At 35.4% G+C, this 16,446-nt stretch overlaps 1 protein-coding gene across 10 annotated transcripts in view; it reads left to right on the top strand.

The window, feature by feature from the left end:
- The window catches only part of SEMA6D (semaphorin 6D), a 518,494-nt gene that overhangs the window by 56,629 nt on the left and 445,419 nt on the right, over positions 1–16,446 (top strand). The window lies entirely within an intron of this gene.

Below are 16,446 nucleotides of genomic sequence, written 5' to 3'. Positions count from 1 at the left end.
CCTGGCTGGATCTGAAAATTAAACTGACAAAGACAGACTAACAGGATAAAAGCCAGCACAATTTACTGAATTTTTGTGACCAGAGCAGGAGCTTATACCTAGACAAAGAAACAATAAATCTATGAAGGATTGACAAGGCAAAGGGATTTGGGCTAGGGGTAATAAGTAATGAAGAAGTAATTAGGAAGATAAGGGTTAGTTTAATGAGGTTTATTTGTACAGATTTCTCAACCCCCAACCCCCAAATCCCTGTCTCTGGTGGTAAGGATGTCTCCCTTCTTTGTGGTACAGGAGAGTACCTTTCACATGGGAAATTCATCTTCTGCTTTCAGGGAAGAAGGATGAGGGGAGGAGGTCAAAGTGATCTGCCTGCTTCTGCCATTGTCTCAAACTCCTTCAGCTTAAGATACTCAGTATGCCAGGGTGCCAAGTGTTGGGTGTCATGTCCTAAACCCCAACATTGGATGGAAAGTTCTATAGCACATTAGCTACCTCCTTGCATTGCTGGCTCTGTTCCTCTGAGTTTCCTAGCAGGGGCAGGATTACCTACTGTGGAGCAGCTAGGTATGAAGAAAAGAACTGGGGTCTGGAGTCAGGGAGACAGAGGTGTGAATTCCAGTTTTGCTATATACTACCTGTATGACCTTGGACAAGTCGCTTAATCGCTCTGGAATTCTAAACCACCCTTAAAATGGGCATAAAAGTAATTCCTACTTCACAACGTTATTTGTTGTCATATATTGTGGAAATAACTTGACTCAAGGACTAGCACAGATTGAGCACTTAATTATAAGATATTATTATTGTAAAGAACATGGGTTTATGTATCAGCCCATTCTTGCCTGATTATCTGGGTTTACTTTCTGTAGTTGAGCTGCTTAATCCACATTTTCCTCCCAGTTGTTCCTTCGTGTTGTGCATAGTGTTTACAGACTTTGGTTAGGCTCAGTCAAGTAAGGCTTCATGCTAATGACTTATGGTTGGTATGGAATGAAAAAGGAGCCATAGGGCATATGCGAACTTGGGGGGTCAGGTTTGAAGTTTCATTAAATCTGGGGGAAAAAAAGATACTGAGTTAAATTACAAACTAATGGTAATTTGCTAAAGGGTCTGAAGAAAAAAAAAATCCTCAGAGAAAAGATCATTGGTTTTTATGATCAACTGTGTGCTAGATTGGAAATACATTTCTTTTTAAGTAACATTATTTCCAATTATAAAAGCAATCCCTGTTCTTGACAGAAAATTTGGAAAAATTAGACAAGTAGAAGTAGCCATTGTTAACAAGAGGGTCTATTACCTTTTAGTGCATTGTCTATTCAGATATATTATGCACAGAATATATGTATACCTATTACATGAATAATTTTTAGAAAACTAAAGTTCAACTATCATTTAATAGCTGTGATCTATAATTAAACCTCTTGATGATAGATTTTTTGAGGATGTAGTAGCTATATATTACCTTCTTGAAACTTCCCAGTGTAAGCTTCAAACACTCTGGAAACACATATACAAGCAGGCACTTATACATACTCATGCTATACTTAGCACCTTTATCTTGTGAGCTACCTGAAAAATGGGAACCTCCAAGCCTGAGTGCAGTTTGGAATTTAAGAAGCCATCTGGGGAGAAATTCAATTTTAATCTAAAAAATGGAAGAGGATTTAAAGTAGGAGAAATAGCAAACAGTAAAACCCAGATTAGGACATCTCACTGTTGCATACCTAGGCTGGTAGACAGATTAGTTTCAACTCCACTCTCAAAATCTTACCTTTCACGGCATCAACTAAGGAACTGTTTTTCGTGTGTGTTTTGTGTCCCAATATGACTAACATCTTACACTATCACTATTTGTGTTAAAATTGTGAGAACCAGGAAGGCAAGAACTAGGACAATTTAATTTTCTTTTTTAATAATACCATGCAGAATAAAAAACAAATGGTTTGTAATGATTTTATGGGACTTAGTTCTTTAGAAGGATTGATTTGAACTTGAATAACTATGTAATAGAAATGAAAGTTTTCATTAGGCAAATTCAAGTCAGTATATTTATGTTCAATATAAAGCAAACAATAATAATTAGAATTTGAAACATACCAAGAAATAAGAAGAGTTAGTTTTAAAACAAAATGGGGAGGCTAGCAAAGAGCCAGGAATGCCATGGTTAGCAGGTTAGGTTTGAGATGTGCTAGCAAGTGTCAACATAGTAAGTTTTTAAGTAGGAGTGGAACATACTCATAATGGTAGAGAAAGTGTTTTTACTGCTCCGTGTACAATGGTTTGATATGGAAAATGACTTTAAATGACAAGTCCAACAAAGGGGATATATCTGGTGTGTGGGTTTCATGCACTGGTAAATGGTTGTATGTAGGAACCTGAAAAGGAAAACAGTAGGTATGTGGAGTGTACTTATTTTTTTAAATTTATTTGTTTATTATCATTTTATTTTGGTGGGGAGGTGATTTTTTAATTTACTTACTTATGTTTGATGGAGGTACTTGGGATTGAACCTAGGACCTTGTGCTCGCTCAGCACGCACTCTGCCACTGAGCTATACACCCTGTGTCCCCGAGTGTACTTATTGGATGCATTTATTTTACAGTATTTGTTGAGAGACAGAATTTCAGTTGTCCATTTATTTATTTATTCATTCATTCATATTTCATCAAAAATATTTTTCAACACCTATAATGTTCTAGTCTGCATAATTTTACAGGCTATGGAAACTAGGATATAGCAAAAGACAAAACGGACAAATCCTTATTTACGTAGAGTTAACTATCTTAGTGGGAAAATGGAAAATAAGCAAATAAATATATAATGTGATTCAGGTAGTGATAAGTGGTGTGAAGAAAAATAAGGCAAAAGAAGGGTTCTTTAATGTGTGGTTGTGCTGGTTTAAATAGGATATTTGAAATAGAGGGGAGAGAAGAGCCAACAGTAACCTAAGGAAAATGAACCTTGCGGATATTGACTGAACATTGGGAAGGGCCAAGGGAGGAGCTGACAAACTCACTGTTCAGAATAAAGAAGTCACAGTATGGACGAGTGCGAGGGAGCAAAATGGGTTTTATGCTCAGGGAGATCTGGGTTTGAATCTTTTCCACTGAGCAAGCACTTTGTGACTTTGCCCAAGTTACTTAAACTATATGAGCCTCAGTTTCATCATCTGAAAGGAATATGTTTCCTTCAGAGTTATTAAGGATTAATTCTATATGAAAATAAATGACTTAGTTTTCCTTCTAATATCCTTAATCCATTTACTGATTATAAATACGTGTCGTAGTGGGGGGAGGATATAGCTCAAGTGGCAGAGTGCATACCTAGCATGGACAAGGTCCTGGGTTCAATCTCCAGTATCTCGTCTAGAAATAAATAAATAAATAAATGAACCTAATTACCACCCCAAATATATATATATAATGTGTGTTGTAAAGCCCTTTTTAGATATTATCTAATTTAATCCTCACAAAAACCCTGTTGTAGATACTATTATTATCCTCATTATACAGATATGAAAACTTAAGCACAGACAAGTTAAGTAACTTGTCTTAAGTTTGCACAGTTGAGTGATGAGCCATGTTTCAAACCCCCAGAAAGTCTGACTCCATGATCCAGCCCTTAAGCACTACATCTGCCTGTCTACTCACCACAGCATTTTAGGGCTTTAAGTAAAGCCCTCATTTATGAAATGAAGGCACTAGAGTAGATAGTTTCTCGGCATAATGCATTCTGTGATCTATAAACACAATGAGGACGTAGATCTTATCTGAGAATTAAGACCAGAACAACTGGACGGGACCAGAATATGGTTGTTCAGGAATGTTAGCTCCTGGCCACAGCTCAGAATGACCTGAAATACCTGAATATCTGTACTGAGAAGGACATGCCCTGCTGTTATATACCCAGCTTACTATTCACCTTCTTTCTCTCATGAATGTGCCAGTTTTGCATATGTTTAATATAGAATGTAGCTTGGCGTGGACAAATTGATGATTTTTTGGTGATGCTTATCCTGAGAACTTGATCCTCTTTTTAGAGATATGTTTGTGTTCTGAACGTTAAATACAAAAGGGTGAGAGAAGATTGTAAACATAAGAAACTGCAAATACAGAGTAAATATCCATCAAGAAAAATATTTGCATATATCTGGCAGTATTGGAAGAGTGAGAGTGAAGAATGCAAGGATACAAGGACACCACAGAATAAGGCAGAAAATCATAGACAAGCCTCTGGAATGGAAAAGTCTTAAGCAACTGAAGCTTCTTCAGGGGTCTGATGATTTCTCATGACTCTTCCCCCATCTCTCTGCTGTATGTTCCTCTCTTAAGTCTACATGAACTTTCCGCAACCTTTCATAATGCTTTAAGGAAACAGGGCTGCCACCAGTCTGGGTCCTAGCAGGAAACAAATTAACTCCACACTGTGCAAATAAAAAATGAATAATAGGGGACACTAGCAGAGATGAGGCAGGGTTAAGTGAATAAACAAGGGTTAGAGACACTCATAGAAAGTAACAACTGGTGGGGGAACCATTGGTTATTGATATAATCATGGAAGAAGGAAATATAGCAAAGTAATCACCATAAGCAAAATTTCATATCCATTTATGTCTCTGCCAGTCTATCCATCTAATATTTGCTTACTTCTTGGTGTCATTTGACATTGCTTAATTTCTTCTAGTTCCAGAAATTCTAGTTAGTGTGCATATAAGTAGCTGGATTAATAGTTCAGATTTGGTTCTAAATATATGAAAAGAAATAGTCTGAATCTAAAAATTTCATCAACCATTTCATCATTTCTGAGATTATCAGACCCTGTCGGTTCAATTAGTTTTTAATAGACCAGAACGTTTGCAGACTATAGTGTGCTGTGAACTGTGTCAGACTTTGGGATCAGGAGGCAAGGGATAAGTTTTAATTCCCTATGTTGACTATGGGGGTGTGGACTTTTTAAACTGCAAGTCCTCATCTATAAAATATATAAAATAATACTCACAGGATTGGTATGAGAAGTAAATGGTTCAAAGTTATGACATTATTCTGAAAAATACAAGTACCATGTAAATACATAGAAGTTAGCTACCTGCAACATCATGGACTCCACATAGCTATGAACCCAAAGGAACCCAAATTGAACATCCTTTTTAGCAAAAATAGGTGACACATAAGAGCCTAATGAAAATCAGAGACTGTTTGTTCCTATTTATTTCTTAAACAAAAAAGAGGCTTAGTTTCCCACACGCTAAGCTTTAGCAACTTAGAAACAAAATAATTAAAAATTATAAAGGAAAGACATCCAACAAAGCATCATATCCCATTATCAAGCAAGAAATAATAAAAATGCTTACAAAAAAAATACTCAAAAGTTACGAAAGACAGATCTTGTGGGCTTAGGAAAATCCAGCAGTCAGGGTCATTTCCTGCCTATAAAGAGCACAATTTCCTCTGAAGTGCCCAGAAGGCACCACTGTTTATGTGGGCTGAAATAATGAATGTTTGTAATGATTACATTAAGTTATCACAGAAAGGTTAAATTATGTCTGCTGTGATTTACTCAAGACAGCAGGGATATACATAATGTATTCTAGAAAGATATTCATTCAAAATGGTTAAAAGTTTAATGGTATTGAGAAACTTCAAGAATTATTTGGAAAACATTGCTCTCAATAGCTGAAGGTTTATTATACTATTCTACTGATTTACAATGTAGACTGTCAGACATGACAATCACTCATTTGTCTGGCTTCCTAAGACAGGTGTATTTACAGTTAAGTGTAAAATAACAGAATGCTCCAAGTACTGGGTGTCCTGTCACCTTGCTTGAAGACATTTGGCTAACTTTGTCTTTAAGACTTGGGACTTAGAGTGACAGAACCAAGGAGGTGAGCAGGTTTATGACATGTATGCTTAATAAAAATGACCAGTTCTGCAACTTCTGTGAGCACTGTGCAGTCTGTATTCTAGGATCTTATGGTTGGCATACCTAATGAGAGCTCACCTGCATTGCCTGCGGTAAATGAACCACACGCTTATTAAATATTGATAAGTGCCTACTCTATGCCAGGCATAGAGTATTAAGCCTATGTTTGGCACTGAGGATACAAAAGTGAATGGTGGGGTAACCTGAAAAAAGTAGTGGTTTTATTCTTTCTGTGAGTTCATTATAAACTCCCACCCTGCCCCCCCCACCCCCCACACACATCAAGAAGTGAGATGGTGCCATCTTGAGTTCTAGGCTTCCTTGTGTTCTAAGAAAGAACTCAAAGACCTGTGATGTACAAAGTCTAGATTCAGGGAAACAAGAGTTAGGCTGTGGACCAGGAGCCAAAAGGTGGCTGAATCTGTGTCCCAAGAGGTGGAAGGACCATTGAAAAGCCATGGAAAGATGTGGCCCAGAAGAGCTGCTAGTCTTGAGAAACATGATAGTTGAAGGGTCTTGGCTACATGAGGCATAGGGAAGGGGTTTCTGTGAACAGCAGAGTTCTTGTCTTTCATAGGACCACTTGAATTTGGTTAATAAACTCAACAACTAGCTCAAAGAACTAAAACCAGAGACCACTCCCTATGTTTCCATATAGTCTAAACATCCTGGGATTAATGAAAAGTACTGGATAGTGATGAGCAAGGCAGACTCTTAGTGAGGATTTAGAATGATATTTAAGTCGAATTTAAAACATAAAGTCATACTCATGCACCTCTGAGTTATGAAGCAAATTCATATCCACTAGAAAAGAGTAGATCAGGGGTCCTGCCTTAAAGGAGCTTGCAGTCTGTAAGGATAATTCCTATAAATAAAACTAATCACTGCCTGACTTTTTAGTAGCAGGTTCTCTAATGTCTGCGGTAAAACCTGCAAGGTGAGAGTTGTTGTCTGTATTTTACAACTTAAGAAACATACAGGATGATTTATGTACTAATGAAAGTGTATATAAGTCATGACATACTATGGATAACCATGGAATGTCCAACTCCTTCCTGGCATGTCTGTAAATAGAGTAACAATAGCAACACAAAAGCAAATGCTGAAAGAAAACACTTTGAAATGCTGCTATGGAGGAATGGCTCCCATTACAATTATTTGTTTTAAGACTTTTTTCACACAATTTTCAGGTACTTTGGAAATTGTATAAAATGAGTGACAGTTACTTTAAAAAGCAATTGCTGACAGTAGCCCTCAGTTTGACTGAATGTTATCTTTAAGGAACAAAAGGAATACAGTTTCCACTGTGCCCTTTAGGTCTGCAGAAGAAAGTGGTATGCACTACCCCAGAGTAAGATCTGAGGACCAGAAGGGATGGAGGTCACCGCCTGTGGCTCTCTTCTGTCACATGCCAAACACTGTTTGACACAGTTGTGGGAACTCTAGCATGAACAGATGCGTGTTTTCAGCTTAGAAATTTTCCAGTTGCATTCTCAAAAAGGTGGAGTGATTACCTGGAGACAATCCTTTCTCTGGTTTATAAAGTAGAAAAATAATGATGTGAAATAATTAATGCATTAAAAGGTTTAGGTGCCTTGATTCACATTTACGTTTTGTTTTCCGTCTTGAAGCATCAGATCAAAGCTACCTATGACTTGTCTTAGAAAGAGCATCTTCCAGAGGAAGCTGATACAAAAGGATAGGTCAGAAGGTGCCAGAAACTCCATCTACAAGGTAAATGGCAATTAAAAGTAGCCAGAGGCCTTTCCTTTTTTTAAAAGCAGAGTTCTTGCTAAATAGACTTTAGCAGTCCACAATTCTAGTCTCCCTCTGAACTGCAGGCATTCTTTCTGCAACATCCTTGATGTAGTTAATCCTGCCTCTGAACTCATCCTGTACTTTGTGAGGCAGGTTGATTAACAGGAAATGTGTCACTATGGAAGTTCTGTTCACAGCCCTTGTTTCTAGAACAGAATGTGTAATCTCCTTCCCCTTGCATATGACAACCCTTAAATCATTTAGAGTTGACTATGATCCTTCCCCCCAAAACACTTTAGTTCAGATTTGTTTAAATGTGTCATTCTGCTCGTTGTCTTCTGGATGTGCTATCATTTGCAATTCCCTTCTTAAGTTGTGTATAAGGGACTGAGATATATAATCTGACTAGGTCAGTTGAGTAAAATTATTGCTTATTTCACATTTTATTTTTATTTCCAAATTAATGACTTTATGATCTCTTAAACAATACATTATAAAATTTTAATTAATACAAAAAATATGAAGAAAATAGCCATAACTCAACCAAATTTCCTTCACCCAGAAATAACTAATTTTCACATTTGGTGATCATTTTAGACATCTCTCCATGCATATATACATTTGATTCTACCTATAAATTATATCTTAAATATGTCTACTTCTTTTCTTCTCTATTTTTTTTTATTATAGCCATGGGTGTAATGTGTAGTTATACCTCATTTGGTTTAAATTCGCATCTCCCTGATGGTTAAGGGTAATGAACGTCTTTTCATGTGTTTATTTACCATCTGTATATCCTCTTCAGTGTATTCTCTTTAGAAATCTCTGTTAATGTATTTTGTCTATTTTCTATTTGGATTTTTTTTTAACTTACTATTGAATTTTGGGAGTTCTTTATATTCTGGATATTTGTCCTATTTTGTTTTTGTGGTTTGTAAATATTTTCTCCCAGTCTGTAGCTAATCTTTTCATCCTCTTCATATGGTCTTTCACAGAGCAAAAGTTTTAAAATCTATCAATTTTAAGTTTTGAATTTTACCAACTTTTTGTTAATGGATCAATCTTTATGTGTCAAGTCTAAGAACTCTATGCCTAGCCCTAAATATAGATTTTCTCCTATGATTACTTTGAAAAGTATTATAGTTTTGTGTTTTACATTTAAGTCTGTGACCCATTTAGAGTTAATTTTTGTGTAAGATGTAAAATTTTAGATTGAGACTCATTTTTATTGCCTATGGTGTTCAGTTGCTCCAGCAACCATTTGTTGAAAATGCTGTCCTTCCTCTATTGAATTGCTCTTTCACCTTTTTCAAACATCAGTTGAGCGTCATGGTGCAGGTCTACTTCTGAATTCGACATTCTGTTCCATTAGTTTATGTGTCTATTCCTCCACTAGTATCACAGAGTCTGACTAATGTAGCTATATAGTAAACCTTAGTATCAGGTAGAGTAATTCTTCTCATTTTATTTTTCTTTGTCAAGATTGTTTTGGCTATTTTAAGGCCTGTGTCTTACCATACAAATTTTAAAATAAACTTACCTTTAAAAAGTTTTTTACTGAAATTTTGATAGGAATTGCATTAAACTTATGTATCAACTTGGGGAGAACGGATATCCTTACTATGATGTGTGTTCCATTCCATGAATATGGTATGTCTTTTCATTTATTCAGGTTGTCTTTGATTTCTTTCATCACCATTTTATAATTTTCAGCACACAGGTTAAAGAAGTTAAGTTTTGCATTTTTAAGTATTGCATTTGTTAAGTAATATCTAAGTATTGCATTTTCTTTGGAGTAATTATAATTTTAAAAAATTAGTTTCCACAAGGGCAGTGTTAGTATATAGAAATGTGATTGATATTTGTGTGTTGATTTTAAATCCTGTGACATTGCTGGAAGCCCTTAATAAATCTAGTTTTTTTGTAGATTCCTTTGGATTTTCTATGTACATAGTCATGTCATCTGCAAATGAGAGCAGCTTTATTTCTTTCCAATCTGTATGATTTTTTTTGTTTATGTGTATATATACATTTCTTTGAGGCTCTGTTCATTTTTCTCAATTCTTTTTTTCCTTGTGTTCTTTGAATTACATAGTCACTATTGAATTATCTTCAAGTTCACTACTTTCTTCTACCAGTTCAAATTATTGTGAAACGCCTCTGGTAAATTTTTTATTTCAGTTGTTATAATTTAAAACTCCACAATGTCTATGTGATTCTTTCCTTTTTAAAAAAGTTTTTCCTTGTCTCTATGTTGATATTCTGTATTTGGTATGATGTGATTCTCATACCTTCCTTTACTTTAATCATTGTGTCTTTTAGTTCTTTGGACATATTTATAATATCTACTTTTAAGATCTATTTGTTAAATTTGATATCTGGTTACTCTTACAGGCAGTTTCTGATGCTGCTTTTTCTTTCATTTTCTTTTTGATCTGTGAATCATACTTTCCTTTTTGATCTGCGCATCATACTTTTGTTTGAAATTGGACATTTTAATTAATTGTCGCCAGTATGGGTACTAGTCCTCTCCTCTGGATCTTGCCATTGTTACTTGATTATTTATTTATTTAGTGACTGACTGGATGATTTTAATGAAGTCTATATCCCTCTCACAGTGTTATGACTCTGATATTGCTCCTAAATTGGTGCAACCTTGGGTATGGCCACAGTCACCCTGAGATGACAGTTGTTTTGACAGGGCTTTCCATCACTGTTTCAATCCCTGACTACATCCAATTGTGAAGCTCCACTAATTTCTGGGTGTTTTTTTCCTCATGTTTTCTTTTATTAATGCATACTTTTGGGGCATACTTTACAAATTAATCCAGTCAAATTTGAAAATATTTTGGTTCTCCATCTTTCCCCCTTAGTTTGGCATTCTCCCTTTCCATTTTTTTTTAATCTATTGTCATACTTTCTCTTTGAGCTGATGTTTTACCCATTTCAAATTTCTATTAAATTCTGGAGCATGCAGCAACTTTCTAGATTCTGCTACTTTCTTTCCAACTAGATTACTTGACTGCCTTTGATTTTATGTTATCTTCCTTTGTTTGTCTTTTTAAAAATATATATATTTGCATAATAGCCATGCTTTTCTCCTTTTATTTTTCTTAACTTTATATCATCAGTTCTATTTAGACTCTTTCTATCCACAGTATGATCTTCAAAGCAGAGGCATTGGTATCACCTGGAGGTTTACTAGAACTGCAGGCTCAAAGACCCCACCCAGGACCTACTGAAACAGACTTCATATTAACAGAATCCCCAGGTGATCATTATGCACATTAATGTTTGAGAGGCACTGCTCAAACTTCACTGTAGTTATTGAAGTAACCAGGCGAGCTGTAAAGAATACCAATGCCTGAGATTCTGATTTAATTGTTATAGGATATAGGCTAGGCATGAGGGTTCTTCTAGAATGTAGCAAAGTGTGACTACCAGTGACCTACACCTTCCATTTATTTCTGGTATTGTGTGGGTCACTTCTTTTTGAAAATTTTTCTCTATTTATTTAGTTTGTCATCTGTCCTTTCCATTCTACCCTCCTCTGTACACACTCAACAAATTGGATATTGCCTTGTATTTATTCTGTAACCTGAAAGTGAGTATTAAGAGGATGGAGGTGGAAGGGAAAGATGGGTAGTTCAGTTATGGATGGTGGAACTGGTTCAGTTCCTTATTCTGAGATTTCATGAAATATCCAACTTCACTAGCTGGAATGCATACTGGTTCTTATGGATGTCATCTTTGAAAATGGCATTTATGACCATTCCATTGGAATGCTAAGAACTTTCACTCTTACAGATTATTTCTTTTACTCATCTCAGGACCTTAAGGATTATTCCTTTACTCATCTTAGGACCACCTAAGCATTTTCTGGACATGCTTCTCCCTATATTGTAGGAAATTAGTGAGTAATTCTTAGGGTTTGGTTGACTTACCTCCTTAATAAAACTTCCATGGGTTGATAGTGGGGCTAGGAGTTATGGTAGGCCATTTTATAACAGAATTTTCAGTTTTATTTTTTAATATTTATAATACAAATTTGTCTACCACTCCATCCTTTTACTGCTGGTGAAATTTACTTTTTTTTTTCCTTCATTTTATTAGAGAATTGATTAGAGAGGCCCTGCTTAATTTTGCCATTAATCTTGATGCTACATGGCTAGTCATGCGAACTAAATATGCAATTATATTTTAAGGAAAAATACTTGGCATTTTTGGCATGCGTTAGACTACAGTAGACTCCAGTTAGAATTTCTTTAAATCCCAACAATTTTATATTTGATTTAGAAGTTTTCTATATTGTACCTTTATTATATATGTTCTAAATAAAAATGTTAGTTTATTTAAGAGATTCAGGCCTATTTCTAAATCTTATAAATATTATATGACTGTGTATATGCACTATAGCACATATATAAAAATAATTTGTCTTTCAAACAGGAGCACCTACATATTCAGAAGCGTTCATATTAACACTGTTGTCAGTGCAATAGATGAGATCTATCCAAGCAGAAATAAACCTGATTTAGAACTTAAATAGAAATATAGCTCATTATTGAAAAGAAACATTAGCAGTTAAAAGTAGAGCTCAATTTAGGGTAAAAGAACACGAATTTTTTTACAGATTAAATTCATATCTTAATATACAATAGGGTAAATTGTATTAACTTACTGTACATTAATTCAGGAGATTGTTTTTGTTTTTAATCCCATGTCCCCTATTTTTGTATTATGTAAATTCGTATTTTGTTAATTAAGTTATTTTCAGCTTTCAGTAAAGTCCTTGTGGGTTATCAAGTGGCTGCCAACTGAATATCTGATGAATAAAGGTTCAGTAATATGTCTGAGGTCACTGACAAGATGTATAGACACAGGTGACACTGAAATCCAGTTATTTCACTAATTCCATGCTCTTTTATTATTTTAATGACATTTTGCAAATTCAGCAAACTAGATGGATCCTTATTAAGTGAAAATTAGCCCTGTTGTCTTTAAAAATCTCCAAAGATTCTCAAAATCTGAATAGCCCACTTATACATTTTAATTATTTATTGTTTTATTTTTTGCTATCCTAAGTCTGAGGCCAATTGAAATTAAGTTGAAACTATGAATCAATTTGAAGAGAACTGACAACATATAAATATGGAGTCTTCTAATTCAAGGACATGGTATAACTTCATTTATTTAGACCTTTGTTTCTCTCAGAAATGCTTTACAGTTTACAAAGTAGAGATCTTGAATACCTTTTATTATGTTTATCCCTAGGTATTTGATTTTGCTGATACTGTTATAAATACTATTTTAAACTTTTGTTTTCTAGCTATTTGTGCTGTTAGTATATAAAAATATAATTAATATTCATATAGTGACCTTTTATCCTATGACCTGGCTTAAGTTCACTTACCAGTACTAGTAATTGTTTTATGGATTCTTTAGAATTTTCCATATAAACAGTACTACCTTTTGAAATTGGAAAAAGTTTTATTTTCTTTATTATGATTTTATGTCTTTTATTTTTTTCTAACCTTATGGCACTAAATCCTATAGTACAAATTTGAATAAAAATGGTGAGAGGATATTCTTGCCTTCTTCCCAATCTTACAGTAAAAGAATTCAGTGTTTCACAATTACATTTGATGTGAACACTAATAAACTTACCACCTAGATTCAGTAATTACCCTTTTATTATATTTGCCTAATCACAAGCTACTTAGCAATCCATTCCTTTATGGATGGGTCAATATATCACTCTTTTTTTTAAATATATTTCAAAGTAAGATTCAGACATCCATTCTTCTCAGCCCTAAACAACTTAAGCATGCATATCATTAACTATGTTTCATTGCTCATTTACAGTCCTCTTCTTTTCTTTTGAGGTAAAATTTATATTTAATGAAACACACAAATCTGAATTGTGTCACTTCATGATTTTTTTGACAAATGCATGCACCTGTGTTACCCTACTCCATTGGAAGACAAAATGCACTAGGTGATTAAAGAAATGATTTTAGTCAGGCTGTCTAAATAGGGGGAAAAACATTCATTAATGAGGAACGTCTTAAAGAAAAGGATATAGACCAGGAATTTATGGAGGTAGGTAAACAAGGGTCTCATCCAGGAGTATCATGAGAGTTGTGATTAAGGACAGAGATGAGTCTTATCTGGGAATATGAGAGGGCAAGGTGGTTACTGGGCAGTTAGCAATTTTTAGGTAAACAACGGGTGGGAGGATTTTTAAACTATCTTTGTTTTGGGGGGAGCACAGGGCTCTGATACAGTTCAATAGCTGGTCTTTACTTTTGCTGGAGAAGAATGTTATTTGTTACTGTGCAACTCAGAGAAGATAATAAACATGGTGAGTAGAACATAGACAGGATTAAGAAATAGTCCCTCAGGGACTCTTCTTGATGTCATTTTTGTGTAATTAGTTAAACAATCTTTGAGAGTTTGTGCCAAAGGGCAGTTGTTTTACAGTTCTAGAGATCAGATAGTTGAAAAGGGGGATGCTTGAAATGAAAAAAAATATTAATATAAAAAGTTGTATTAAAGTAAAGAACCAGCAGTGGAAACTTGACAGTAATCAGTGCAGTGGATTCTAAGACAAGTGGAATGAAGTCTTTTGGTTCTACAGCACCGCTCAATGAGTTTCTTGAAGCTCTTAAGCTGGGATGTGAATGCTCTTGGTGGTATTAGTCATATTCCTGTTTAGGGGAGTATTTAGCCAGACTGTCTTTCCAAGAAGAATTTTGGCCCTTATGAGATCTGTGATGGTGAGTCTTTCGGCCTTATGCCACGTGGCCTGCTTCAGCTTCCAGAGCTTCTTTAGATCTTGAGTAAAAGGACCAATTGTAAGGCAGCCTAGAGCCCAGTAAGAAATCTGAGCGGTTAGATTTTAGGTCTTGGTGGGAATGCCAAGTCAGGCAAGAGGGAAAAAAACCTGAAAAGTTAGTTTGGAGGGTTGTAGCCTGATACTGAAGAAAATTAGAAGAATGGAAAATTTGATAACGATTGTCAGTTTGTGAAAGTAACAGAATCTAGTCTAATGTATATCTAAGTACCAAAAAAACTTTTTTTTTTTCACACAGTTGCAGAGAAAGTCAATTAAATCACTACCAGACAAGATAGAGTTTGCATATCTATCAGTTATCTATGATTTACAAAGAGTTGCAAAATAGCTGGAAGATCTTGACCAGGGCTAGAGTCTGATAACGCAAAGAGTGTGCTGTAGATGATGAATAACATTTCATTGAAACATAACACTTCTCTTGATCAAAAATAATCTCAAAGAAAAATTATTCTTGATCACAAAATAAGGCAATCACATTAGATTTGGCCTGATTACATAGGTACAGCACGAATGGTAATTTACCATGTAGACCTTAAATTTGCTTTGCTGGAAATTTTTATGAAGAATCTCAGATTGGACTTTTAAAAGCCTCTTAAGGGTAACAGGCCAAGCCAAGAACTTGACACCTGACTTCCCCCATAATTCCTATAAATTGGGGTGAATTCCTCTTTTTTTCACAGTCCCTGAAAAATCCTGAGATTCCTGAACCTGCCAGGGCATCTCTTTCCTTACTCCCCCTGTGAACTTGGGAAGCTTGTATGTTTATTCTTATTTGTATCATTGTTCACTAGTTTGTGGAAGCACCATTTACTGTGAGTCTTCTACAGAATTCTAAGGGAATAGATGTCCCTCATTTCACATTGCATTTCCAACTTTAATGCCTCAAGAGTGAGCTAACCCTTCTGAAGTGGGAACCCTCTTTTGTTCTGCCTTAAAAAAAAAAAAAATCAGCCTGCAGAAGTCTCTAGTACTTGCAGTGCCCAAGCCTGTTACCCAGACAACAGCAACGGCACTCTTCCCTTACAATCTTAATTTTAATAGACATTTCATGGGTTTGGGCATTTACAACTTATGTAAAGCGGACCTGAGAAAGCCTCAATAGTCTATGTTGCCCATGTTAAAGAAATGCTTCAAAAGTTCTGATAGTTATAGAGAGGGCAAAAAGCCTTACTTAAATGGATAGTCTTGAGAATAAGGCTAAATCAGGGTAGATCATTTCTAGTTGTTTATTCTGTAGACTTTAGCCAGAGTTCTGTCCTTACCCAGAAAATATATTACTCCTCTCATCAAAAAATAATCCTGCTATACTTCCAAAGCACTTAGCAACCTTTCATATGTCATTCAGGTGTAAATTAGCGAATGTTACTTTTTCTAATCACAGTTGCTATCATGATGTATTAACAGGGAAGGCTAATTGAACAGCAAAAATCTTTGCGTGAAATAGCTCTTTGAGTCAGCTCTAGTTTACCATATCATGGCAGCATTTCATTAAATTCTCATGGAGTACAACTGATTATTTAAAATGTAATAATTGACTGTCAGTGGAAAAGAAGTGTTATGCATAGTGGGGGAGAAAAGGGGCTTCTGTCAGTGGCTATTCTACCTGATGTTTTTCTCACAGTCAGAGCATCTCTTTGGTATGAGAGGGAGGGAAGCTGAAATGTACTGACCCCTTTGTAGAGCTGGGGATATGGACCCAAAGGCTTCAGAGAAACATAGCACATGCTGAGCAGCCCACAAAGCCCCCATTATTGCTGTGTGGGCAGCTCCGTTTGCATCTCATTGAAAATGTTGTCTTGCACATCAACATAAGCAATTAAAAAATAAAAGAGGAAAAACATCCGCCTGCTTGTTTAAGATGCTCAGCAAAAGAAGGGAAGCTTGAGATTTGAGAGAAAAGGGAAGGTTTG

This window comes from Camelus ferus, chromosome 6 (genome assembly GCF_009834535.1).
Source record: "Camelus ferus isolate YT-003-E chromosome 6, BCGSAC_Cfer_1.0, whole genome shotgun sequence".
Taxonomy (NCBI): Eukaryota; Metazoa; Chordata; class Mammalia; order Artiodactyla; family Camelidae; genus Camelus; species Camelus ferus.
The sequence above is the reverse complement of the archived record's forward strand: the minus strand, read 5'-3'. Positions and strand labels throughout refer to the sequence as shown.